A 14,895-nucleotide genomic window follows, 5' to 3' on the forward strand; every position below is an offset into this window, starting at 1 on the left:
AGGGAGAATTTCATTTAGCCTATTCGCTAGGAGTTTGGTAAAAATTTTAAGGTCCGCATTTAGGAGCGATATCGGCCTATAGCTGGCACATTTGGTGTGGTCCCGTCCTACCTTGGGAATGACCGTAATATATGATCTCAGAGTCTCTCTATGCATGGATTCACCTTGTAAATAGCTATTATATAAATCACACATTCTGCTGTACAGTTGTTTGGGAAAGCATTTATAATATTTATATGTCAGACCGTCAGGGCCCGGTGACTTCTTGGCTGGGAGTTCCTTGAGGACCGAATCCAACTCCTCTACTGTTATCTGGGCATTTAGCTGACTGAGCTCCTGTTCAGTGAGAATGGGAAGTCCAGATTGCCTTAAAAAATTATGTAAGGCCTCCTGGTGTTGAATAGGGTCTGTAACTGGAGTGGGTAAATTGTATAAATGATCATAATAGTCTTTAAAGCAGTCTAAAATCTTATTAGGGTTGGACTCTATTCGATGTCCTGTGTCGATCAGTAGTGGTCTTTGAAGTGTTGTACGTTCTTTCAATTTATTAGCCAACAAAGTGTGTGCTCTATTATTATATTCATAGTACCTTTGTTTGGTCCACCGCAATGTTTTCTCTGCGTCTTGTGTTTGTAAATCTTTAATTTTATTGCGTAAGATAGTAATGTTAGCCAACTGTGGTAGGGTGGGCCTATTCGAAAATTGTCGCTCTGACAAGTGTAAAGAGTCCTGGAGGTCCCTCAGTGTTACCTGTTTATCGCGTTTGAGCTGGCTAGCTAGGGCAATTAATTCACCACGTATAAAAGCCTTATGGGCCTCCCATACAGTGGAGAAATCTGGTACTGAGCCAGTATTCAGCTGGAAAAATTCCTCTAATTTTGTCCCTAAAAGTTTCAAGTGCTCTGGTGACCCCAGTAAGGATTCATTTAATCTCCATTGACAGGTCTTGACCCTACAAAGATCCTGCAATGGTATTTGAACTGTGATTGGCCCATGATCGGACCAAGTTATTTGCCCTATCGCAGCCTTAATATCAGGATGACTAAGTTGGGGCGAAATTAGTATATAGTCTATTCGGCTATGCATACTATGGGGGTCAGAATAGAAGGTATATTGTTTTAGTGTGGGATGTTTAATTCTCCATATATCTAGGACCGGGAGTTTCCTTAATATTTGACGAAATCTTTGTGAGGAAAGCTCTAACTCCTTCAAAGGCGTAGTTGTTTTAACCCTCAAGACATCCCTAACCTGTGAGAGTGCCAGATTAAAATCCCCTCCCAGGACTACAGGGTCCCCTAGATATTTTTTAAGATGCGTATTTAACTTGTTAAGGAACCTAATCTGGCCTCTATTGGGCGCATAGATGTTGAGGAGTGTGATCCGAACCCCCTCCAAGACACCATTCAGCAATAGATAATGACCATTCATGTCCACTTCCTTGTGTATCAAAGTAAAATTAACCGTATTACGCAATAAGATGGCTACTCCTGCTTTTTTTTGCGGATTCGAGGCGAAATAGTATTTAGGATATCTGGAATCAGCTAATCGCCAGATCTCATTTTTTTTGCGGTGCGTCTCCTGAAGGAAAGCTACATCTGCATGTAAAGTGCGTAATTCTTTAAACAACAATTTCCGTTTCAATGGGGAATTGGCACCTTTAAGGTTTAAAGAGACAAAATTAGCCATCACGATTTACATACGTTTTTCTTTTGAACCCCACTGGAAGCAGACATTTCACAATATTTGGTGCTTGGTCTCTCAGGGTCACCACCATATTATATTGCCCAGTACGATGACATAAGTCTAAGTACCACAAGTGTAACAATAAACATAAATTTAACCTTAGTGCTAAACTGAGAGCATAGCAAAACAAAAACAATAAAACTGTAATAAAAAAACAAATAAAACAGAATATGAAGGAAGCGTGGAAATTTTGTGTACTCATCTGCAGGCCACAGCTGTAATGGGCAATCACAGTGAGAATGCCAAACGGCAGAGTTGTGAGTCACAGTCCACTGGTTCTTATCCTTCTATGTAAATGAGTAGATACACTCAATGGAGTAGATTTAGCCGAGGTCGATGAATAATCCTCAGACTCTATCTCGGGGTATGAACTAGTCTCGGTTATCAGAGTAGGTAAAAGTATGTCCAGGTCCTCGCTGAGCCCATCTCAGCGGCGTGACAAAATATTCAATGTCCAGCGGCAACATCTGACATCTGGAGGTCTCCGACGGAGGTTGTTGTTCTATCCCGTGGTCGTTGAGGGAGAGGTTGTATGGGCCTGCCATTGGGAGCCCCATGTTTAGGCGAAGCAGGTACTTTGTCCCAGATGGGCTGTAACTTGTCGGGGATCGGTCGTCGCAATGGCTGTATAGATACATCGGCGGCTGACAGTTCCAAGGCTAGTAAAATTTGTTTAGCCTGAGAGATATTGTGCAGTACATACGACCTGCTGTTTTTAACAGCTATCAATTTGAAGGGGTAGCCCCACCTATAGGGAATGTTGTTCTCCCTCAGACGTTGGGTGAGTGGTTTTAAGGCTCTCCTCTTTGCCAAGGTGATAGGTGAAACATCGTTGAAAACTTGGAGAGTTATCCCTTGAAAAGGGATGGACTGACGACTCCTAGTAGTTTGGATAATGAGATCTTTGCTTTCAAAATAATGTGGACATAGAATGACATCTTTAGGTAACTTAACCTCAGGTGGTCTGGCCCCTAGGGCTCTATGTGCCCTGTCTATACGCCACAGGTCAGGAGGATGGTCAGGGACCAGAAAAGTAAACAGCTTATGCAGATAGTCCTTGAGCTCCACTTGTTTGACCGCATCAGGTATACCTCTAATGCGCAGATTGTTTCTGCGGTTGCGGTTCTCTAAGTCTTCGCAGAGCAATTTGAGCTGAGCATGGTCTGCCTGTAGAGTATTATGTTCCTCCGTCAAAACATTGTAAGACTCAATCGGCTCATCTAAGGAGCTTTCCACTTTATCTGTGCGATCGCCCAATTCAGCGATATCTGCTTTTACTGTAGTAAGGGCCTGAGCCACCGAATCGGTGATTGTGTGAGTGAGAGAGTCCTTTAAAGTATTCAGATGCTGTAGCAAGATGTCCTCCGTGACTGGAGGGGCATCTGGAATAGTATTAAGCAGCTCTTGCGTATCCACATGTGGCGGACTCGGGCTCCGTGAACCCGTCATAGCTGAGATGGAGGGGGACTGCGGGACATGTGAGCGCGATGGCAGGCTTTCCAGCTCGTCGCCATCTTGTTGCGCGCGCTGGGAAGACAGGCCTGAATCTCCATCTTCTTACCATCATCTCCATCCTCATATCATCATCTCCATCTTCTTACCATCATCTCCTCCATCTTCCTACCATCAGCGCCATCTTCTTACCATCATCTCCATCTTCCTACCATCATCTCCATCTTCTTACCATCATCTCCATCTTCTTACCATCATCTCCTCCATCTTCTTACCATCATCTCCTCCATCTTCTTACCATCATCTCCTCCATCTTCTTACCATCATCTCCATCATCATCTCCATCTTCCTACCATCATCTCCATCTTCTTACCATCATCTCCCTCATCATCTCCATCTTCTTACCATTATCTCCACCCATTGTGTACAAAGTGTAAATGTTATGAATATATTAGATATACAAATATCTGCCCACAGGGTAATTAAGCAACAACCCAGATCTTTATATCTATTTACTAATCTATTTATCTTACATCCTGAGGAACATATAGGAGACTTAAATAGCAAGATCTGATTGGTTCACAGGTCAGGATCCATCATGTGAGTGTTGTAAGGAAAAATAATTACATGTAATTTCTGGTCAAGGAACTAACAATCTTGGTAATTACCCCCCCAAATAATGGCACAAATAGGGGGTACTGTAGTGATGGATCTGTTTCAGCCTAACACTGACCAGAACCAGGTGTCTCATTGCACAATCCCGGCTGAGTCACCTCCCCTAATGACACTAACGAGCAAAGTATTTCTAGGAGTTTCCTGAATAAATTCTCATCGTAATATTCCCTCCTTTATTCAGGACTTGTTCCCAATGCACCCCAATATGCGCATCCCATCACAAGGGGCCCCAATAACCCATCATTACTCTATAGTAGTTTGTGTAAGTCAGCAAGTTAAGTGCACAATGCAGGTCTCAGAAACCCAAGTAAGGGCCACAGGGCCCCAGGAACCCATCATTACTCAGGTTTGTGTTGTGTTACTATTGGATACACACATCTCAGAAACCCAATAAAGGGACACAGGACCAAGGAACTCATCAGTACCAGTATCAGTACCAGTATCAGTACTAGTATCATCAATAGCAATATGGATTTTAATCGCTTTAGTCCTGAGCCATACACCTCAGAGAGTGAACTAAGTGACTCATCACAGGGAAGCTTATCAAGCAGTCGGTTAGGAAAAAAGTCTGACCACAATAAACAACTCCCAACTAAAACAACACACTCCACAATACCCCCAGTGGCCTCTCATAATTTTTTAGAACCGCGTCAGGGGGAAGGTGTGGGGAGAGTAAAGCTAAGGGACCGGCAGTGATGGGGCTACCGTTACAACAGGTAGTCGGTAATGATACGTTACAGGTTTTCAATCTTTCAAAAACAGTTCTCACTCATTACCAACTTGAAGGTTTGAAACATGGTCTGTCCTTTTCTCCCACCAATACCTTTTTGTTGTTTGATCTTATTAAGGATTTACATTTATTTGGGAGAAAACTCTCCTTACACAAACATTTCTGCAGAGGGAATAAAGGGGAACAATTAAATGCTGAAGAGAAGCAGGTATTCCAGGATCGTTGCTATCTGTTAGAAGATAATGAGGTGTATAGGACTGAATGTGAAGGTCCTTTTACCAAACTGCGACCAAAAAGTACATACACTCCAATAGGGTCAACTAAGGTTGACACTTTTATAGAATGCTGCACCCTTGACTTTAAAAACACAAGGTACAGACTGAGGGTCCAAAATCTAAAAATCTGACATTTAAGATACGACATCACAGAATTGGAGGAAAATAAGAACATAATAATTAAACCTAGTGACAAGGGTGGCAACATTGTAATCCAGGATAGAGAGAAATATGTTCAGGAATGTCCACGTCTATTAAGAGATAAGAACTGCTACACGTTATTAAGTGCTAATCCCACCAAGGTTTTTCAAACAGAGCTGGGATCTATTCTAAAAAGAGGGAAAGATTCAAATATTATTAGTAAGGAAGAATTTAATTTCATGATGGTCAAATCACCCACCATTCCCACTTTTTATACGATCCCAAAGATCCACAAAAATGCAACATCCCCCCCAGGACGTCCGATGGTTTCAGGCATTGGGAGCCTCACTGAACCTGCGAGTATCTGTATTGATCAAATACTAAAACCGTTTGTACACAGTCTCCCATCTTTTATATTAGACACCATGGATGCTCTAAGACATCTGGAAGGGATCTCTTTAGGGGAGGATCAATATTTGGCCAGCTTAGATGTAGAATCACTCTATACAAGCATCCTACACGAGATAGGACTTAAAGTGGTCCTGGACACCCTAGAACAGGGGTCCCCAACCTTTTTTACTCGTGAGCCACATTTAAATGTAAAAAAGTTGGAGAGGAACACAAGCATGAGAAAGTCCATGGGGATGTCAAATAAGGGCTGTGATTGGCTATTGGTAGCCCCTATGTGGACTGGTAGCCTTCAGGAGTCTCTGTTTGGCAGTACAATGTGGTTTTTATACAACCAAAACTTGCCTCCAAGTCTGGAATTCAAAAATAAGCTCTTGCTTTGAGGCCACTGGGAGCAAGATCCAAGGGGTTGGGGAGCAACATGTTACTCACGAGCTACTGGTTGGGAACCACTGCCCTAGAACAACGGGGACAGCAGTATAAAAAACATAATGCATTTGTGGTTGAACTATTGGAATTCATACTCCAACATAATTTCTTTACATTCAATGGTCGCCTATTACCATCAGATACGCGGCACAGCAATGGGAAGCACCTGCGCCCCCACCTATGCCAACATATATTTGGGGTGGTGGGAACACAATTTTGTATTTAATGAGGCTCTCATGGAGTTCACAGAAAACATCGCACTATGGTTACGCTACATAGACGATGTAATATGGTCAGGTACCCCAGAAAAATTCCATAGTTTTGTTGATGCATTGAACAGTAATGATATTAATTTAAGAATCACGGCGGAAATTAATAAAGACATAATCAATTTCCTTGACATTCAAATCTATAGAGATATCAATAACAATGTTCAAACCACGGTGTTTAGAAAGGAAACAGCTACTAATAATCTTCTGGATGCTAAAAGCCAACATCCCTCAGGCCTTATACGAGGCATTCCGACAGGTCAGTATCTAAGGGTCAGAAGGCTCTGTAGTAGTACACTGGCCGATCTCAAGAATGAAGCTGATAATGAACTGTACCAAAGATTCAAGCAGAGAGGTTATAATTCCCTCAAGAAAGCCTATAAGAGAGCTCTCACTGCAGATAGGAGTCATCTTCTTGTGCCTAGGAAATCTCTAGCCAATATCTGTCTCCGGTGATAATCAGAAAGTAATAAGGTTCATTGGGAACTACAGTTCCGAACATAAAAAGATCCGCCAGATTCAAGGCAAACACTGGCACATTCTGGAGCAAGATAAAGATCTATCAGAAGTAATTGGGAGTAATCCCACAATCACTTTTAGACGCAGCAAAAATCTACGTGATCAGTTGGTACATAGTCATCTCAGTAATGATACTAAGCCAACATGGCTGGGAAATAAAACTAAAGGCTGTTATAAATGTGGTGGTTCTCAGGCCTGGCCTTTTATTGAGAAAACATCGACATGCCTTGGAAGATTGGACATTCCTACTTACACCTTAAAGCATTTCATGAATTGTAGGACATCAGGAGTAATATACTTGATGAATTGTGAATGCGGCAAACGGTATGTTGGTAAAACAAAACGTGAATTTAGGAGAAGAATCCTTGAGCATGTGGGAGATGTTAAACATAGGACGAACACATCGGTAGCAAGACACATTAAAGGAGAAGGAAAGCTACTGAGGCATTTTATTGCCAATAGATTAGCTGCAATAGTACAAGCTAGAATGCTATATTTATTCTGTAGAATGTTTTACCATACCTGAGTAATAAGCTCTAGAAACTCTCTGTTTGTTTAGGATAGCAGCTGCCATATTAGCTTGGTGTGACATCACTTCCTGTCCAAGTCTCTCCCTGCTCACTCATAGCTCTGGGCTCAGATTACAGCAGGGATGGAGAGAATAACAAACTGAGCATGCTCAAGCCCTAGCCCTGGAGGATTAAGCTGAAGGCAGGAAGTCTGATACAGAAGCCCATGAGTACACAATAGAAGGAGAGAGGAACAAACTGAGCATGCTCAAGCCCTAGCCCTGGAGGTTTAAGCTGAAAACAGTTAGTCTGATACAGAAGCCCATGAGTACACAATAGAAGGAAAGAAATGTGCTGTTTGACAGAGGACTCAGAGCAGCATTACTTTGAGGGGTTACTGGTGTATTTATATAGACCTTTCTGATAAGACTTACTTAGATTTAACCTTTCCTTCTCCTTTAATGAAACACACAATGGCAATATTGAGATGTTAAAATTTACAGCAGTGGATCACATCAACCCCACAATGCGGGTTGGCGATATAGATAGGAAGTTATTGCAGCGTAAAGACCAATGGATTTATTGGTTAAATACTAAAGTACCATATGGCCTGAATGAGGGCTTTACCTTCTCTCCATTTTTATAATTTTCATAATTTACATCGATATACTAAGAATCACTATTATAGGAATCATTTTAAGTAGCTATTTATTCCTTTTCAGGTTAAACTAAGCGGTCCTTGGCTTCACTGTGCCCCATAGCGCTATCCATTTAATTAGAGGGGTCTCCGTTTCTGATTAGTCACTGACTAACCCTTTTTTGATATGTTACTGGCCCCATTTCCCATAGCAACCAGGAATATATGGGGGGCGCAATATGCAATGTCAGAAGAATGTAAGCGCACAACCTACAGACTATTACGCGCAAGTATGGGCAGCGCATGCACAATGAGATGCCAGAGGGTACTAACATCACACGTAACCAGAAGTGACGCTAGCAAGAGGCGCCGAGTTACACGAACGGCTAGGGACGGCTATTTAAACGGCATTTGGACACACACCCGGCACTTATGCCCCTGAAGAAGCCGCGCAAACGGCAAAACGCGTTGGGCTTGTGGCATAGGTGGAAGGTGGGTGATTAGCTCCCACTTGTTCCGTACGTAGCTACGTAGGAGATTCTATCTGGGGAACGATTGGAAGGGAGGGTTCTGGGACTGCGACTGGCATCCATGGTTGAACGTTTCTGCAGCAAGAACACTGTCATATGTAATGGTCTAAGCTGTACTAGATCATCGCTCCATCTGTAGCCTGGTTTTTAAATGGTTTTAGGGACACTTTTCCCAGACTTCATCACTTCCACTATGGAGTCTTTTGTTATTCAGTTTGTTGGTGGTGTGTGAGGGTTTTATGTACTCGGTTTTAGTTTTTAACCATTTTTCATTATGTCTGAACTGCTTCGCTTTTAGTCAACAGGGTTCTCAAGGCTTCTTGCCTGGCCCAGCTGACTTTGTTTGTTTTTTGGCTTAATGTCATCAGTATCCGTATCAATACCAGGATCAGTACCAGTACCAGTATCATCGGTATCAGTATCATCAGTATCAGTATCATCAGTACCAGTACCAGTATCAGTACCAGTATCATCAGTATCAGTATCATCAGTATCAGTATCGGTTACAGTATCAGAACAAATCTCAGAAACCCAATCAAGGGACACAGGACCCAGGAACTCATCAGTACCAGTATCATCACTACCAGTATAAGTATAAGTATCAGTATCAGTACCAGTATCATCAGTATAAGTATCGGTACCAGTACCAGCTTCAGCACTAGTATCATTACCTGGTCACTCACTGTCATCCCTAGTAACTGGTCACTCACTGTCATCCCTAGTAACTGCCCACTCACTGTCATCCCTAGTAACTGGTCACTCACTGTCATCCCTAGTAACTGGCCACTCACTGTCATCCCTAGTAACTGGTCACTCACTGTCATCCCTAGTAACTGGTCACTCACTGTCATCCCTAGTAACTGGCCACTCACTGTCATCCCTAGTAACTGGTCACTCACTGTCATCCCTAGTAACTGGTCACTCACTGTCATCCCTAGTAACTGGTCACTCACTGTCATCCCTAGTAACTGGTCACTCACTGTCATCCCTAGTAACTGGTCACTCACTGTCATCCCTAGTAACTGGTCACTCACTGTCATCCCTAGTAACTGGCCACTCACTGTCATCCCTAGTAACTGGTCACTCACTGTCATCCCTAGTAACTGGCCACTCCACTGTCATCCCAGTAACTGGTCACTCACTGATCAATCCCTAGTAACTGGTCACTCACTGTCATCCCTTAGTAACTGGGTCACTCACTGTCATCCCTAGTCCACTAGGCCACTCACTGTCATCCCTAGTAAACTGGTCACTCACTGTCATCCAGATCCTAGTAACTGTCACTCACTGTATCCCTAGTAACTGGTCCACTCACTGTCATCCCTATAACTGGCCACTGCACTGTTCACCTATCAACTGGTCACTGTCACTGTCCATCCCTAGTAACTGGCCACTCACTGTCATCCCTAGTAACTGGTTCACTCACGTGTCATCCCTAGTAACTGGTCACTCACTGTCATCCCTAGTAACTGGTCACTCACTTGTCATCCCTAGTAAACTGGCCACTCACTGTCATCCCTAGTAACTGGTCACTGTCACTGTCATCCCTAGTAACTGGTCACTCACTGTCATCTAGTAAAACTGGCCATCACTGTATCCCTAGTAACTGGTCCACTCACTGTCATCCCTAGTAACTGGTCACTCACTGTCATCCCTAGTAACTGGTCACTCACTGTCATCCCTAGTAACTGGTCACTCACTGTCATCCCTAGTAACTGGTCACTCACTGTCATCCCTAGTAACTGGTCACTCACTGTCATCCCTAGTAACTGGTCACTCACTGTCATCCAAGTAACTGGCGTATGGTACTCACTGTCATCCTATACTGGCCATCCTGGGTCATCCCTAGTAACCTGGTCACTCACTGTCATCCTAGTAATGGTCACTTATGTCCTCCTGTAACTGGTAATCCTGTCATCCTAGTAAACTCACTGTCATCCTAGTAACTCACTGTACTGGTCACATCACTGTCATCCCTAGTAACTGGTCACACTCATGTCATCCCTAGTGAACTGGTCTCACTGTCATCTAGTAACTGGTAATCACCTGGTCATCCTAGTACTGGTCCACCTCATGTAGTCATCGTAACTGGCATACACTGGTCTCATGTCATCCCTAGTAACTGGTCACTCACTGTCATCCCTAGTAACTGGCCAGCTGCACTGTCATCTAGTAACTGGTCATCTCACTGTCATCCCTAGTAACTGGTCACCACTGTCATCCAGTAAACTGGTCACTCACTGTCCTAGTAAATCACTCACTGTCATCCCTAGTAATGGTCATCACTGTCATCTCCTAGTAACTGGTCACTCACTGTCATCCCTAGTAACTGTCAACTGTCACCTAGTAATGGTCCACTCACTGGTCTCTAGTAACTGGTCATCACTGTCATCCCTAGTAACTGTCATCACTGTCATCTAGTAACTGGTCACTCACTGTCATCCCTAGTAACTGTCACTCACTGCATCTAGTAACTGGTCATCACTGTCATCCTAGTAACTGGTCACTGCACTGTCAATCCCTAGTACTGGTCACTCACTGTCACTAGTAATGGTCACACTGTACCTAGTAATGGTCATCACTGTCATCCTAGTAACTGGTGCACCTCACTGTCATCCCTAGTATGGTCAGTCACGGTCCTAGTAAGCTGGTCACTGTCTCCCTAGTAACTGGCCACTCATGTCCATCCCTAGTACTGGTCACTCATGTCATACCTTAGTAATGGTAGTCACTGTCATCCCTAGTAACTTGCACTACTGCCATCCTAGTAACTGGCCACTCACTGTCATCCTAGTAACTGGTCACTCACTGTCATCCCTAGTACTGGTCACTCGCATGTCATCCTAGTAACTGCCACTCACTGTCTCCTAGTAACTGGTCACTCACTGTCATCCTAGTAACTGGCTGTATCCTAGTAACTGGCCACGTGTCATCCTAGTAAACTAGTAATCCCTAAGTTTCACTGGCCACTCTGTCATCCTAGTAACTGGTCACTGTCATCCTAGTAACTGTCACTCATCCCTAGTAACTAATCTGGTCACTCCACTGTCATCTATAACTGTCATCCCCCTGGCATCACTGTCAATCCTAGTAACTGGTCACTCACTGTCATCTAGTAACTGGCACTCACTGTCATCCTAGTAACAGGTCTACTGTCATCCCTAGTAACTGGCCACTCACTGTCATCTATAACTGGCCACTGTCATCCCTAGTAACTGGTCATCACTGTCCATCTAGTAATGGCCACTCACTGTCATCCTAGTACTGGTCACTCACTGTCATCCTAGTAAGCTGGTCACTCCCTGTCACTAAGTACTGGCCATCTGTAGTCATCACTGTCATCCTAGTAAACGTCACTCACTGTCATCCCTAGTAACCGGTCACTCACTGCCATCCCTAGTAATGGCACTCACTGTATCCCTAGTAAATGGTCACTCTCATCCTAGTAATGGTGCACTCACTGCATCCTAGTAACTGGCCACTCACTGCCGCCTAATGAAAGGGTCTCATCTGGTCTCGTGGCCCTTCCAACTGGCCAACAAATAGACAAAGTGGCAAGTAATTGTGTGAAACGTGAGCTAACCAGGGGAGCATCAAGTAGTCACATAGTAGTGTCTGGTTGCACCTCCTTTACTTGCCCCAAATGTCCCTCCAATTTGCTGGAATGTGATAGAGGGGAAGAAGCAAATCCATAAAACAATCAAATAATCTGATCATTAACTTGCTAAGTAAATAAATATATATATAACTCACCCTTTCAAAATGCCGACAACCCCAACCTCCCAAGCCTGTCACCCCCCCCATATCAGCAGCGACACCACGAACCCCAATAATAATATTCACCCCCCCCCAAGCATCTCTTTCTGTAGCCCAATATCATCACTAATATCCACGGCTTTAATTCACTTACATATTTATTAAACTCAGCAGGTTCTCCCCCAACCCCCGGAGACCAAATGTCACCCCTAAATACCCCCCCCCCAGAACCACCTCTGAATCCCACAGACTGAAGGGTTAATGAGCATCACATTGGGATACGTAGGGCAGTTTGTTAGCAGTGCAGTCGGCAGCATGAATCCCAATTAATTCTCTAAGGTTAATTCTCAGTGGGGAGATGATGTGAGTCTGGTTTAAAGGGATGAGCTGGGGACTGTCTCACCCTAAACATGAATAACCTGACAGCTCAGTGGAGTAGATGGGTCTCCCCCATAATGTCTATAGAGTGTCAAACATACAGTCACCTCCACTATAGACAGCCCGTATCTCCCAACCCCAGAGACAGTCACTGCACTCGTACTTACTTACAATGGGCACCAGCTGTCTCTCTCCCTCCTGACAAGCAGTCTAATGGGATAATGTGCTCTCTCTCAGGGGTATAATAAATGCATGTCTCTCCCACACTCCTTGCCCCTCAGAGGGTGTCTCACTGAAGATAAGTACTTCTAACAAGCAGCAGTCTCAGTCTAAAGTAGACATGTCTCTTCTGGACAGTTCAGAGATGTCACTTTCTTCACACCCAAATCCAATGTCTCTTCCCAGGTGCCTGTCTCTATAGGTGATGTCTCTCCTCGGGTGCCTGTCTCTATAGGTGATGTCTCTCCTCGGGTGCCTGTCTCTCTCAGTATAAGGATGTCTATGAGACTGTCACTATGAGCCTCTGTCTGTGGGTGAGTGAATAGAGAAAACTCTCAGAGCAGCACCTGTGTCAGTGGGCGGGGCCTCACTCACCTGAACCCTCATTTCTAAATATAAATCTACAGGACCTGCTGTCTCTCCCCATTCGTTATCTCTCGCGGGGCTGCTGTGGGTGTCTCTTATTATTCCTAATTATGTTCTTGGTATGACAAGTTCAACAGGAACTTTGTGTCTATAAAGCTCACGATCTAATGGGAACTTGCTCTGTGTCCTGATTTCCTGTTACTTACACATGGCAGTGGGCACTGTAGGGTTAATCCCTCCTGTCGCAGGCGGAACAGGAACTTCCTAATGAATAAATGAACCTCCCTTCCCCCGCGCCGCCATCTTTTTTCTTCCTGCACTCCCCCAACAAGTGCCAGTGGTAAAACATCTCCTGCGCTGAAGCCGCAGGGCAGAACCTTCGTGCTTATGTGCGTTTCTGGGGGGACTGGTGAGTCCATGGCATCCGTTGCCGATCAGCGTAGTAAGTCGCAATGCTGGTTATCGGCGCATGCGCAATAAACCGCTGAATAACCGCAACCTGCAGAAAGGTAATGCGCAGGCGCGAAAATTCAAAAGCAAACGCGCCAAAAGGATTAGACGCTGCTGTATGTGTAACAGAAATACTGCGTCTCTATCTCCCCCTACCAGGACTTTGTGAAACAGTCGGATTGTGCCACAAGTGGTATTGGGTGTACTAACTGTAAGTAAATACCCTTATACTTACGCATCAGCCTCATGACGGACAGGATAAGTGTTAATACACAAATACTAAAGAGATGTGCTACTAGACTCTTAATAAAACTATCCTTTCTACAGAAGTCCTCCAATCAGAGAAGATCAAAGGAGGAAATCCAGTAGAAGTGAATGCTCCTCCAGAGTGGCCAGAAGAAGCACATTACCTGTAGACGATGGAGTCTCCCTCAAAGACACAATGGAACGAAGGCAAGACGCCACCTTAAAGAAATTATACCTCTTACGGGGGGCTATTTGCAAGGCTGAGGTAGCTAATACTACAACAACCAGAGCCAATAGAATCTGGATAAATGAGCTGGAAAATGCCATCAAAACTGGGACAGAAAGATTCAAACTTCTGGAGATGCACCATGATATCAAGATAGACAATGATTATTCTGCTGAAGCCTCACTCAGTAATGTCAAATTGGCAGCCAGATCAATGGGTCTTGCGGTGGCGGCAAGAAGATCCCTCTGGCTGAGGCATTGGAACGCAGATTCCCAATCAAAGCACAACTTGTGCTCTTCACCGTTCAAAGGAGACTTATTGTTTGGAACCAGTTTGGATCAAATCATCTCTAAAGCCTCAGCTGGAAAATCTGCATTCCTACCTCAAGAAAGAAGAGACAAAAGGTTCAACTACAAAAACCAGCGTAACTCCTTTCGAGATGCAATGCAATATAGACCAGGAAAGTACAACCCTAAGCAATGGAAATCCAGAAGCCAAAATTTCCAATCACAGGGTTACAAAAGAGAGCCCAAAACTGACAAAAAAGCATGAAGGTGCGAGAGTCCAGCTGTCTTATCTAGGAGGAAGTTTCAAGACAGTTTGAAACTGTCTCATCATTAGACAGACCAAGAACAAAAGAAGCCACAAAACATCTCCGGCTCATAACAGGAGACTTATGGTGGAACAAAGTGATCTCAAAAGTCCACCCAGATCAAAGATTCACGGGAATCTACTCCCACCTTTTCCTACAAAAAAAGGTAAATGGGGAATACAGAGTTATTTTAAACTTAAAAAACCTCAACAAAAACCTGAAGATTCCCACATTCAGAATGGAAACCATAACATCAATCGCTGCAGCCCTATCCAAAGGAGATTGGATGGTCAAGCTGGATCTAAGGGACGCCTATTTACACATACCCATTTGGAAAGCTCACAG

The 14,895-nt window shown here is 44.0% G+C and overlaps 1 protein-coding gene across 1 annotated transcript in view; it reads right to left on the bottom strand.

The window, feature by feature from the left end:
• Positions 1-13,184, bottom strand: part of LOC108708788 (FH2 domain-containing protein 1) — a 31,601-nt gene extending 18,417 nt beyond the window's left edge. Inside the window, exon 1 of the mRNA XM_018247823.2 lies at positions 12,619-13,184. The gene's annotated coding sequence lies outside the window, so the exon portion shown is untranslated. The remainder of the gene's footprint in view (positions 1-12,618) is intronic.
• Between the last annotated feature and the right edge of the window lie 1,711 nt (positions 13,185-14,895).

The sequence above is a fragment of the Xenopus laevis genome, chromosome 2L (genome assembly GCF_017654675.1).
Source record: "Xenopus laevis strain J_2021 chromosome 2L, Xenopus_laevis_v10.1, whole genome shotgun sequence".
Lineage (NCBI taxonomy): Eukaryota > Metazoa > Chordata > Amphibia > Anura > Pipidae > Xenopus > Xenopus laevis.